The sequence below is a fragment of the Xenopus laevis genome, chromosome 6L, assembly GCF_017654675.1.
Source record: "Xenopus laevis strain J_2021 chromosome 6L, Xenopus_laevis_v10.1, whole genome shotgun sequence".
NCBI classification, from domain to species: domain Eukaryota; kingdom Metazoa; phylum Chordata; class Amphibia; order Anura; family Pipidae; genus Xenopus; species Xenopus laevis.
Genome location: NC_054381.1, coordinates 92,249,426 through 92,261,933, shown reverse-complemented (window position 1 = coordinate 92,261,933; position 12,508 = coordinate 92,249,426).

Sequence of the window (12,508 nt, the reverse complement as noted above, 5' to 3'; positions counted from 1 at the left end):
AATGATAGAGATCTGCAAGTGCCACCGTTTACCAAAGGCAATTTACTGTAGCATGCCAGATTGGGGGTGGATTTACTAATGTTCATATTTCGTTAGTTTGCCTGAATCACTGAAGCAAAACTTGGCCATCTAAAATCTGTCGACATCATGTAAAAGTCAATGGGATTTGTCCTTTTCCAAATGTAAAATCTTTCTTTAATTAAAGCTTAAATCTTAAATCTTAGCTTGTTTTTGCATGAAAAAATAGAGGTTTTCATATTAGGACTCGTATAAATTCAGCATTTTTATTAGTTCATGCTTTTTAAATAAATTACTAGCCATTAGTGGTTTTAGAAAAAAAATTTTTTGTGGTTTTAGAAACCTCAAAAACTAGTAAAATTAGAATGTTGATAAATGGGCCTCCCCATACCTATAAACCAACTTTCAGACCATTCCCTTAATCTTAGACAAGTGAGAACCAAGGGTGCTAATGCCACAAAATTAAATTGATCCTAAAAGTATGGTCCAATGGTCACTTTTTAGGTTTCAAAGATCTTGTATCAATAAGTTATCGCATTTTGCAAATAGGTTATTCCTTGTCTGTTTGTCTGTTGATAGTAACTTTTTGTGTATTCCAAGTTATTTACTAAACTCAGAATGCAAAAATCATGAACATTTTGTGATTTTTTGTTTTATAAAATCTGACTTTTAAAAAATCGCAAATTTTTCGGAATTTATTACCCCGTGGTAATGGAAAAGTCTGAAAATCCGGCATCTCAGACCTGTCAAAGTTGCATATAAGTCAATGGGAGAAGTCCCAATGATTTTTTGATGTGCGCTGGGTTTCGTGCAATACCCCGAAGTTTTTGGGTGAAAATTCCAAAAAAATCTTGAAAATTGGTTAAAAGATCCGGAAAAATCGTGAATTTTTTTTCCCACAAAGCAAATTTTTGGGAAAATGTAATAAATAAGCGTAAAAAAACAGAGCGGATTTGATCGGAGTTTGTAGCAGAAAATATTGAGATAAATTCGGACTTTGATAAATAACCCCCTAAGTGCCATCTCCAGACCTGGAAGTTCCAGTCTGGATATAGCTTGCAACTAAGTTTGTATTGCATGCACTACCGGTAAGAACCTATAAAATTCTGGAAACCCCTGGCAATTTTCATTGGTTTCGGTGCTAAGGTATTTTAGGTGATTTGTTACCCAAGGGCAGTGCTAATTGCAATGTGTGCCAACACTATTAATCAGAGGGGATGAGGTGATGAGCCCATCTTTAGTATTGCATCTATTCTACATTTATTTTAATGAGGAATATCTCAAGACATCCATGTTGTTAAGTGCTATTTAAAAATTTGACTGTAAATTAACTTATCTTAAAGCCTGAATTTAGGGTAGCAGTAAAGGAAATCCCTGAAGTAATGTAGCCACAGAAATAGATTATTTTCTACTGGGTAAATAATTTAAAAGCTTATAACAGAATGCTGGAAATATTAGCATCTTTAAACTAAAACCTGCAAGCACAACTGTCTTAATTTACAAAAAAATTATGCAAAATTTTGTAAATAAATATCATTTTAAATTTAATTTTTATAACTGAACTGAAAGAAAATAAAATCGAAAAGTACAGCTTGTGAGTGTTTTATTATATGCTTTATATGATTTAGTATATGCTTTACTTATACTTTTGCAGTTGTTATTATCCTTTATTCATTTAGAGATGTAGGTACTTGTGATTATTGGTCAGGACAAAATCCGCAGTACCTTGTGAATTTACCAGTGGATAAGGCACAAGGTCTGGCGGGACACAGTGGTGCTTTCTTCCTGACTTCCCCTCCCAATCGTTGCTGTAACATAGAACAGGTACGAGCGCACAGTGGGTGGGGTTTGTGCAGCGTTGGAGGACCTGATGAATGTTGTTTGAAGCCCGGGGTTGGTGTGGGGACCTCTGACTTTCCCTCCTGATTGCAGGCACAACAGAGAACAGGTACGCGGGGATGGGGGGTGAAGCGTTGGAGGAGGACCTGATGACGGTGGTGGAGACCCCAGGGTTGGTGTGGGGGCCTATGGAAGGTTTCCATAGAGCGAGTATCAGGACAGCAAATGTGTCTTAAAGAAAAATGGCTTTTATTAAAAAACATTCTATTAAAGCTCCAAATTATGGAAAGATCATCTCCCATGGACTCCATTTGAATGAAGTAATTCACATTTTAAAAAATTATTTCCTTTTTTCTTTGTAATAATAAAACAGTGCCTTGTACTCAATCACAACTAAAATATAATTAATTCAATCCTTATTGAAGGCAAAACAATCCTATTGGGTTTAATTAATTTTAAATGATGTTTTAGTAGACTTACGGTATGCAAATCCAAATTAAAGAAACCCAAGGTCCCAAGCATTCTGGATAACCTGTCCTTTTCCTGTATGTGATGATATTCAATACAAGTCCTTTTTATTTGGATCATACTTGGCACTGATGTTGGTATGATCTTGGTCTCATTAAAACTTTACATGCTAAAGGCCATTGTTAGTAATTGACACTTCCCAAAGCATCTTACATATTTATGTGCAAAACATTGTTTTAAATGTGAACTTGTGTATAGACATTTTTTTCCCATTGAAAGTTCTTTAACCTTTAAAAATGGAACAAGCAGAAGTATGAATCCAAAAAACCTAAATACAAAAATAAATACAAATTTTGTTCTAGGACAGCAGAATGCATAATGATCTAACATCTAATTAATATACAAAACAGCAGAAAAGCCTCAGTCTCCCAGGAAAGGAGCAGGCAAGTTTTTCAAAAGACATTTCTCATAATTAACATATCAATGTGAGTAGGGAAAGAGGGAGCGAGGGTCATACTAATCTTTATATCAGAGAGCAGTGAATCAATAGGGAATTGCCTGTTGCAGTTTGCATTTATTCTCCCATATGGCAGTAAGAAAGCACATTCTGAGGGTACATTTTAATTATTTCTGTAAGGGGTTGCACTTGGATCTGAAAAAGCTGGGGCAGAGGCCAACATTTGCATGCCCATACTATATGAATGCCATACTATATATATATAATGATAAGTGACATCAGTTTTGACATACTCCTAAATGTAATAGAAATGTAAAATGATCAGTAGTAAATAAGCCCTATAGTTGTGTTTAAGCGCTAATTGATAGGGTAATATATGTTTAATGCCTCTAGTGAGAGTCCATTGATACAAGACCTCTTGAAACAATTGAGCCTGAAATTGAGCTTGAAACAATTGAGCCTTTAATTAACAAACCTCTTGAAACAATTGAGCCTTTAAAAGCTTGGAAAAGAGTTTTATTTAGTACTGTTGCTTTACAAATAATCAGATGTAGCCAGTAGCATGGCTATGGGCCAATAACAGTACAGAACCAACCTACTGCTTTAGACAGGACAAGATGCTTGTACTGGCAATATGATGATGCTGATGGTTAAAGCAAATGTTTCGCAACAGATAAAAAAAAAAATCTTATGTCCAGGAGGCGGGTATGGTTTATAGTAATAACCCCTTGAGTTTCTACAGGGCATGTCTTGCAATTTTCCCTAAAAAAAATGTTATTCCTTGCTGTTGTCAAGGCTACACTGTGGAAATGCAATTATATGCTACTAACAGTGTTCGTGTAGAATTTTCTATTTTCAGTGCTCCCATCTCTAGCAAACTCCTACACACAGTTTAATTTATGTCTTATATGTGACAGTCTAGGAGTCAGTAGAAGAACAAGCGTGGTCACTTGCCAAATGCTGCCAATACTGCATAGAAATATGCATAAAAATAAAATGAAAGCAGAATGAAACGCATGACATTTCTAGTTAGCCTGTTTTAAAGGAACAGTAACAGATGCTCTCTTTTAGAAAACTATTTCTCTTTGGAGGGGTTTAATGTTATGTACAAGGCACACCTGGAAGGTAGAAAAAGTTTAGCAACTTCACAAGCAACACACTAGGCTTTCAGACATTCCACAAATTAGCATTATTACCAGTCTGTAATTAATTTTTAAGCACTGAATTTTGACATGTGCATTGTTCTGAGTTTCCTTATCTCAGGCATCCCTGTGGGGAAATTGATATTACTACCTGACTGCTAGAAAGCTATCGCTGTGTCTGTGAAATAAACCCCCCATTCCGACCTAAGGAGCCAAAAAAAATTTTAAAATCTGTATAGAAATACCAAGGGCAATGATATAAGGTTTCTGTGTTTGACATGAAACAAAATGGAATGAATTAAAGTGCATTGTAAAGTGACAGGCCATTACCAGGCAAAATGTTCATTTGCTACAGATATTAACAGCACAATGAACTGATAAACAGTGTGACTGTGCAGATTAGGGTTGTCAGCAATTGGTGTTTGTGAAGAGGCCTCCAGATGGACTGCCCTGGTTAATACATTAACTGTTCAAATTTTATTCATCATAATTTTATATTGGACTTGTTATGTAGCCTGACTTTTTAACAATATAATATCTTTTTTATTCAATATGATTGGTTATGGATTATATTTGAGATTACAACAGACGAAAAGGAAATGATGAGGCAGGAAAGAGCGATTGGATGTTACATTCAAAACAATAAGAGGGTATAACATTACAGTGCTATTTACTCACAGAAAACAAATCAAAACTAATCATCCACATTCCAAAAGGAAGAATACCCACTTACCATTGATTTGTACAGTATCTCGGCAGATCAAATGCAAGATAAAACTTTATATTAACTCACATATATAAAATACATTTTCCGAACCTGAAGTTTGAAAAATGTGTCCCTAAACGTGCAGTGGAGCAACAATTGCGCACTGTAACAAAATCCTACAGCTATCCTAAAGGAATTCCAAAATGTATTTCTACATAAATGTATACTCCTTACCCAAAACTCAATCTTGCATGAATAAAGAAAGATACCTTGTTGGAAGATATTAAGGGACACATTTACTTAGCTCGAGTGAAGGATTCGAATGAAAAAAACTTCGAATTTCGACGTTTTTTTTGGGCTACTTCGACCATCGAATTGGCTACTTCGACCTTCGACTACGACTTCGAATCGAACTAAAAATCATTCGACTATTCGATAGTCAAAGTACTGTCTCTTTAAAAAAACTTCGACTACCTACTTTGCCAAATAAAACCTACCATGCACCAATGTTAGCCTATGGGGACCTTCCCCATAAGCTTTCTTAGCAATTTCTGATCGAAGGATAATCGTTCGATCGATGGATTAAAATCCTTTAAATCATTAGATTCGATGGATTTAATCGTTCGATCAAATGCTTTTTCCTTCGATTGTACGATCGAACTAAATGCAGTAAATCCTTTGACTTAGATATTCGAAAGTCGAAGGATTTTACTTCGATGGTCGAATATCGAGGGTTAATTAACCCTCAATATTCGACCCTTAGTAACTGTGCCCCTAAGTTACCTCTCTGTATCTGAACTGCTTTAAATGCCAGTATTACATTAGATGAAATTAACCTAGCTAGTTTCTTTTAAATAATTGCTGCCTAGGACCAGGTGCATTCCCCACAAAGCGATTATAAGATATGTAAAACTATTATGCTTCCACATTTAGTAAATTCTTCATGGTTTTCACATTGAAATGTTAATGCCAACCATTTAATCCTTCCCAAACTAGGCAAGGTTTGAACCAGCACTTACTAGTGTCCCATGTCTGGCTTCACCCAAGATAGAAAGACTATAAATTATTACTATTATTCAAATCAATGCACGGTTGCTAGGGTAATTTGGATCCTAGCAACCAGATTGCTGAAACTGAAAACTGAGAGCTGCTTAAAGGAACAGTATCATCAAAAAATGAAATTGTTTTAAAGTAATAAAAATATAATGCAGAGTTGCCCTACACTGGTAAAACTGTTTGCAAAAAAGTCCATTAAGTTCAACCCCTTCAAATGAATCCCTGTGCACATATATATAGATATACTATACCTATCTATACACTCACATATATACCAATACCTATACTACCTAACTGCAAATCTTAAGAATACAGTTATTTAGTAAAGGGATCTTTTTTTGAGAACATCTGCATACTTTTGTATGGAAGCCTGGGAGGATCATTATCAGCTATCCCATTCCCCAAAATCAATGGGTTAAAACAGGGCTCCCCAACCTTTTTTTTTAACCCGTGAGCTGTATTCAGTTGTAAAAAGAGTTGGGGAGAAACACAAGCATGAAAACAAAATTCCTGGGATGCCAAATAAGTGCTTTGACTATTGGGTAAGCCCTATTTGCACTGGCAGTCTAAAGGATACTCTGTTTGGCAATGCCTCCAAGCCTGGAATTGAAAAATAAGCACCTGCTTTGAGGCGGCTGTGAGCTATAGCCAGGGGGTTGGTGAGCAACATGTTGCTCGCAAGGCACTGGTTGGGGATTACTGGGTTAAAGTATGGACATCCCTTTACAAAACCTCTTCAAATGTCTCAATAAATAAAACTATTGCAACTACTCTTTGTGGAAAGACTATTTAAAGTTAATTAGAATGGGAGAGTGTGTGATCTGCATGAAGCAGAGGGAGCCTGTGACCCTGACAAACAGTGGAGTAACTAGATGCTACTGGGCCCCACAGCAAATTAATTTTAGGGCCCCCAACATTTCCAGAGGTTGTCCTGTTTTACCAATATATATTGACATTTCTCATTAATTAGGGCATCATAGGCCCCCTATACCTCCTGGGCCCCCCTGCAGCTGCAGGGTCTGCTTCTTCTGTAGTTACGCCCCTGCTGACAAAGTTGTGCCAGGAGGCTGAATAAACACTACAGGAAGGAGTCCTGTGAGTACAGGCGTGAGCCAACCAATATTGTTATGTTTTGATTGGTAGTCCACAAGGGGCCCAGCCTAGTCAGGGACTGCTCCAAAGTTGGAAGGTAGTGCCCAGTGGGCTAGATTTTATTCTATGATTTCTTTGTATGATATAATGGTCACCCCTGTGTCTGTGCCTAATTGACAGTTTGTGCAAAGTGGGAAAATAAACCTGTTTTCCTTGAAGAAGCTGTGTCCCTGTCTTTCTGCTCCTTTGTCCTATGCTGCCAGCCTCCCATCGACTAATTCCCCTAAAAGTTACGTGTTCAAGCCGCCAGCTTGCCACTATATATATGTATATGTATATTTCCCTCATAGACTACAGTGTCATGCATCCAGCAGCTTCCCCAATATATTTTTTAGGTTTCTCTGGTAGGTAGGGATGTAGCGAACGTCGGAAAAAAAGTTCGCGAACATATTCGCGAACTTGCGTCAAAAATGCGAACGGTTCGCAAACGTCGCGATCCCCATAGACTTCAATGGGAAGGCGAATTTTAAAAGCTAGAAAAGACATTTCTGGCCAGAAAAATGATTTTAAAGTTGTTTAAAGGGTGCAACGACCTGGACAGTGCCATGCCAGAGGGGGATCAAGGGCAAAAATGTTTCTAAAAAATCCATTGTTGACACAGCGCTGCGTTTTGTGCTGTAAAGGGCAGAAATCACACTACATTTCTAAACCTGTGTAATAAAATGCTTTAAAATGTCCGGCGTCTACATGCCAATCAAGTCGTGTAAAAGTTACAGCCTGTTCACACGCAAAGACGAAACGCGGTGCTTACTGCAACGCAAAAAGACGCAAAGAGCTTTAATGAATGATACCGTCAAGTGAGCAAATAATAGTTTTTAATTACTAGTTGCTTGTCACCTCCAGGATGTTCGTCCTGTTGGTGGCAATATTTCTGTAGTGGTGTGTTTAGCAGTCACCGTGCTTGTGCGCACGTGCACGGTCAGGCAGAGGTAATTCAATGTACAGTGAAGCGAACCAAAAAACACTGATTCTGCAGTGTGGGCCCAGTTTTGGTCTACTTTATTGATCACCTGCGGTGACCATAAAAGATGCGATTTTGCCACTGTTGCAGAACCCTGAAAAATTAGGCATGTGTACTTTCCTGAAAAATTATGTTTTTTTTGTCGCAGCCACTGAACCAGAAGTCCAGAAACAATATGCCATATAAATGCTGAAAATATTAATTTTTTTTGTGGCAGCCACTGCAGCACAGAGGCCAGAAAAAATATGCCATATAAATGCAAACAATATTAATTTTTTTTTTGTCGCAGCCACTGCAGCACAGAGGCCAGGAAAAATATGCCATATAAATGCTAACAATATAAATTTTTTTGGTCGCAGCCACTGAAGCACAGAGGCCAGGAAAAATATGCCATATAAATGCTGAAAATATTCTGTTTTTTTGGTCGCAGCCACTGAAGCACAGAGGCCAGGAAAAATATGCCATATAAATGCTGAAAATATTCTGTTTTTTTTAGTCGCAGCCACTGAAGCACAGAGGCCAGAAAAAATATGCCATATAAATGCTGAAAATATTCATTTTTTTGTCACAGCCACTGAAGCACAGAGGCCAGAAAAAATATGCCATATAAATGCTGAAAATATTCATTTATTTTTGTCGCAGCCACTGAAGCACAGAGGCCAGAAAAAATATGCCATATAAATGCTGAAAATATTCTGTTTTTTTTAGTCGCAGCCACTGAAGCACAGAGGCCACAAAAAATATGCCATATAAATGCTGAAAATATTCAATTTTTTTGGTCGCAGCCACTGAAGCACAGAGGCCAGGAAAAATATGCCATATAAATGCTGAAAATATTCTGTTTTTTTTAGTCGCAGCCACTGAAGCACAGAGGCCAGAAAAAATATGCCATATAAATGCTGAAAATATTCAATTTTTTTGGTCGCAGCCACTGAAGCACAGAGGCCAGGAAAAATATGCCATATAAATGCTGAAAATATTCTGTTTTTTTTGGTCGCAGCCACTGAAGCACAGAGGCCAGAAAAAATATGCCATATAAATGCTGAAAATATTCTGTTTTTTTTGGTCGCAGCCACTGAAGCACAGAGGCCAGAAAAACTCAGGATTTACCTGGATTCAAATTAAACCAGTAGGGTTTGCACCCTAGTTTGTAACGGTGGTGGAGGGAGGAGGACGCTAAAGGACAGCTGTATGTGGAGTCATGAGGCGTGCAGAGAAGGACAGCTGCATGGGGAGTCAGAATCAGAAACTCAGAACAAGTCTTCCGGCGTGCAGTAACCCTCCGAGATCCACCCCTCATTCATTTTAATAAAGGTCAGGTAATCCACACTTTTGTGACCTAGGCGAGTTCTCTTCTCAGTTACAATCCCTCCTGCTGCACTGAAGGTCCTTTCTGAGAGGACACTTGAGGCGGGGCAAGACAAGAGGTTCATGGCAAATTGTGACAGCTCTGGCCACAGATCAAGCCTGCGCACCCAGTAGTCCAGGGGTTCATCGCTCCTCAGAGTGTCGATATCTGCAGTTAATGCCAGGTAGTCCGCTACCTGCCGGTCGAGGCGTTCTTTGAGGGTGGATCCCGAAGGGTTCTGCCGCTGCCTTGGGCTGAAAAACATTTGCATGTCTGACGTTACAGAGTGGCCAAAGTGCTTTGTCCTTGCAGGTGCGCTCGTGGCAGGATTACTGGCACCTCTGCCCCTGGAATGTTGATGAGTTCCTGAAGTGACATCACCCTTAAAAGCATTGTACAACATGTTTTGCAGGCTGGTTTGTAAATGCAGCATCCTTTCAGACTTGTGGTATGTTGGTAACATTTCTGCCACTTTATGCTTGTACCGAGGGTCTAGTAGAGTCGCGACCCAGTACAGGTCCTTCTCCTTAAGCCTCTTGATACGGGGGTCCTTCAACAGGCATGACAGCATGAAAGACCCCATTCTCACAAGGTTGGATGCAGAGGTATCCATCTCCGCTTCCTCGTTATTAAGGACTGCATCATCCACGGTCTCCTCCCCCCAGCCACGTACAAGACCAGGGGTCCCCAAAAGGTCACCACCAGCCCCCTGGGAAGCCTGCTCCTGTTGGTCCTCCTCCTCCACAAAGCCACCTTCCTCCTCTGACTCCACTTCTGACACCTCTCCCTGCGTTGCAGCAGGTGCCTGGGTTCGTTCTGGTGATTCCGACCAGAAATCATGCGCTTCCTGCTCCTCGTCACGCTGGTCTACAGCCTCATCTGTCACTCGTCGCACGGCACGCTCCAGGAAGAAAGCAAAGGGTATTAGGTCGCTGATGGTGCCTTCGGTGCGACTGACCATATTTGTAACCTCTTCAAAAGGGCGCATGAGCCTGCAGGCATCGCGCATAAGCACCCAGTAACGGGGGAAAAAAATCCCCAGCTCTGCAGATCCAGTCCTACCACCCAGTTCAAACAGGTATTCGTTGACGGCTCTTTGTTGTTGCAGCAGACGTTCCAACATGAGGAGCGTTGAATTCCAGCGAGTCTGGCTGTCGCAAATCAAACGCCTGACTGGCATGTTGTACCGCTGCTGAATGTCAGCAAGGCGTGCCATGGCTGTATAGGAATGTCTGAAATGGGCCGACACCTTCCTGGACTGCCTGAGAACGTCCTGGAATCCTGGGTACTTTGAGACAAAACGTTGTACTATTAAATTCAGAACATGTGCCATGCAGGGCACATGTGTTAAATTGCCCAGTCTCAGTGCTGCCAACAGATTGCTTCCATTGTCACACACCACTTTTCCGATCTTCAGTTGGTGTGGGGTCAGCCACCGATCGGCCTGTGACTGCAGAGATGACAGGAGTACAGATCCGGTATGGTTTTTGCTTTCCAGGCACGTCATCCCCAAGACAGCATGACAACGGCGTACCTGGCACGTCGAATAGCCTAGGGGGAGCTGGGGGTGCACAGGTGTGGAGGAGGACCCAGCAGCAGAGGACGAAGAAGAGGAAGAAGACGAGGTAGAGAGCGAAGGAGGAGTAGAGGTGGTGGCAGAACCGCGTGCAATCCGTGGCGGTGACACCAACTCCACTGTCGTTGTTGAGTCACACATTTCCTGCTTCCAGCCATGACCAAGTTCACCCAGTGGGCAGTGTAGGTGACATACCTGCCCTGACCATGCTTGGAGGACCATGCGTCAGTAGTCATATGGACCTTTGGCCCAACACTAAGTGACAGAGATGCGGTGACTTGGCTCTGCACATGGTGGTACAGGTGTGGTATTCCCTTTTTTGAAAAAAAATTGCGGCTGGGTACCTTCCACTGCGGTGTCCCAATTGCTACAAATTTGCGGAAGGCCTCAGAGTCCACCAGCTGGTATGGTAAAAGCTGGCGGGCTAAGAGTGCAGAAAAGCCAGCTGTCAGACGCCGGGCAAGGGGGTGACTCGCAGACATTGGCTTCTTACGCTCAAACATGGCCCTCACAGAAACTTGGCTGGGGGCAGATGACTGGGAATGGGAACTGGTGGTCAAGGTGGAAGGCGGAGTGGAGGGTGGTTCAGACGGGTCAAGGACAGCAGAGGTAGAGCAGTAAGATGCTGGACCAGAAGGAGGGTGGCTTTTAGTTTGCCTGTTGCCTTTGAGGTGTTGCTCCCAAAGTGCTTTGTGCTTGCCGTTCATGTGCCTTCGCATAGAAGTTGTACCTATGTGGCTGTTGGGCTTCCCAAGACTCAGTTTCTGACTGCACTCATTGCAAATTACAACGCTTTTGTCAGAGGCACACACATTAAAAAAATCCCACACTGCTGACCTTTTTGAGGCTGGCAATCTGGGGGTAAAAGTAGAAGTCGGCGGCGTTGGCGGCAATGGCGGGTGCGTTGGCCGGCTGACCACAGGTGCCGATACATGTTGTTGCCCTACTGTTCCATGCGAGCTGTCCTCCCTGCTTCTTCTAAGTCTTATTCTCCTCCTGCCTCTCTGACTCTCCGTCTCTCCATCTGAACTATCCTCCTCTTGCTCTCTTCTACTGGGCACCCACAAAACATCAATCTCCTCATCATCATTCTCCTCAGATGCATCAATTTCTTCTAACAGCTCACAGAAGGAAGCAGCAGTGGGGACCTCCTCGTCATCACTCATTATGTCCATCTCTGTTGTGTTCTCTGCCAGAATTAAATCTGGTGTAACGTCCTCATCTCCTTCATCCTCTTCTGCCAATAATGGTTGCGCATCACTCAGTTCAAGAAACTCATGTGAAAATAACTCCTCTGACTCCAGTGAAGAAGGGGCGCCGGTGGTGGAGGAAGTGTTACGTGGGGTGCCCATAGCAGTGGAGGATGAGGATGTTGTGGTAAAGTTAGAAACGGTAGAGGATGGGGTGTGCTGTGTAAGCCAGTCAACTACCTCTTCAGCATTTTGGGAGTTCAGGGTCATTGCCTTTTTAAAACTGGGCAATTTCCTAGGGCCACAGGATAGCATAGCAGCACGGCCCCTAGTGCCTCTGCGTGGCGGCCTGCCTTTGCCTGGCATTATTTTTAAAACAAAAACAACAACAACTCAGGTGGTGTTTCTGGAGACGGTATTATTATTGATATTTAGACAGAATGTGAACAAGCTCACACAGCTAGATGGGAGTTGTTTGAAAATGAAGAAGAAGAAGAACACACTGGGCAAACAAGGCCTACAAGGTCAACGTATACACTACTACAGCAGTGGATACGGAATATATTATTGCTGCCTGAAAAACGTCACTCGGGTG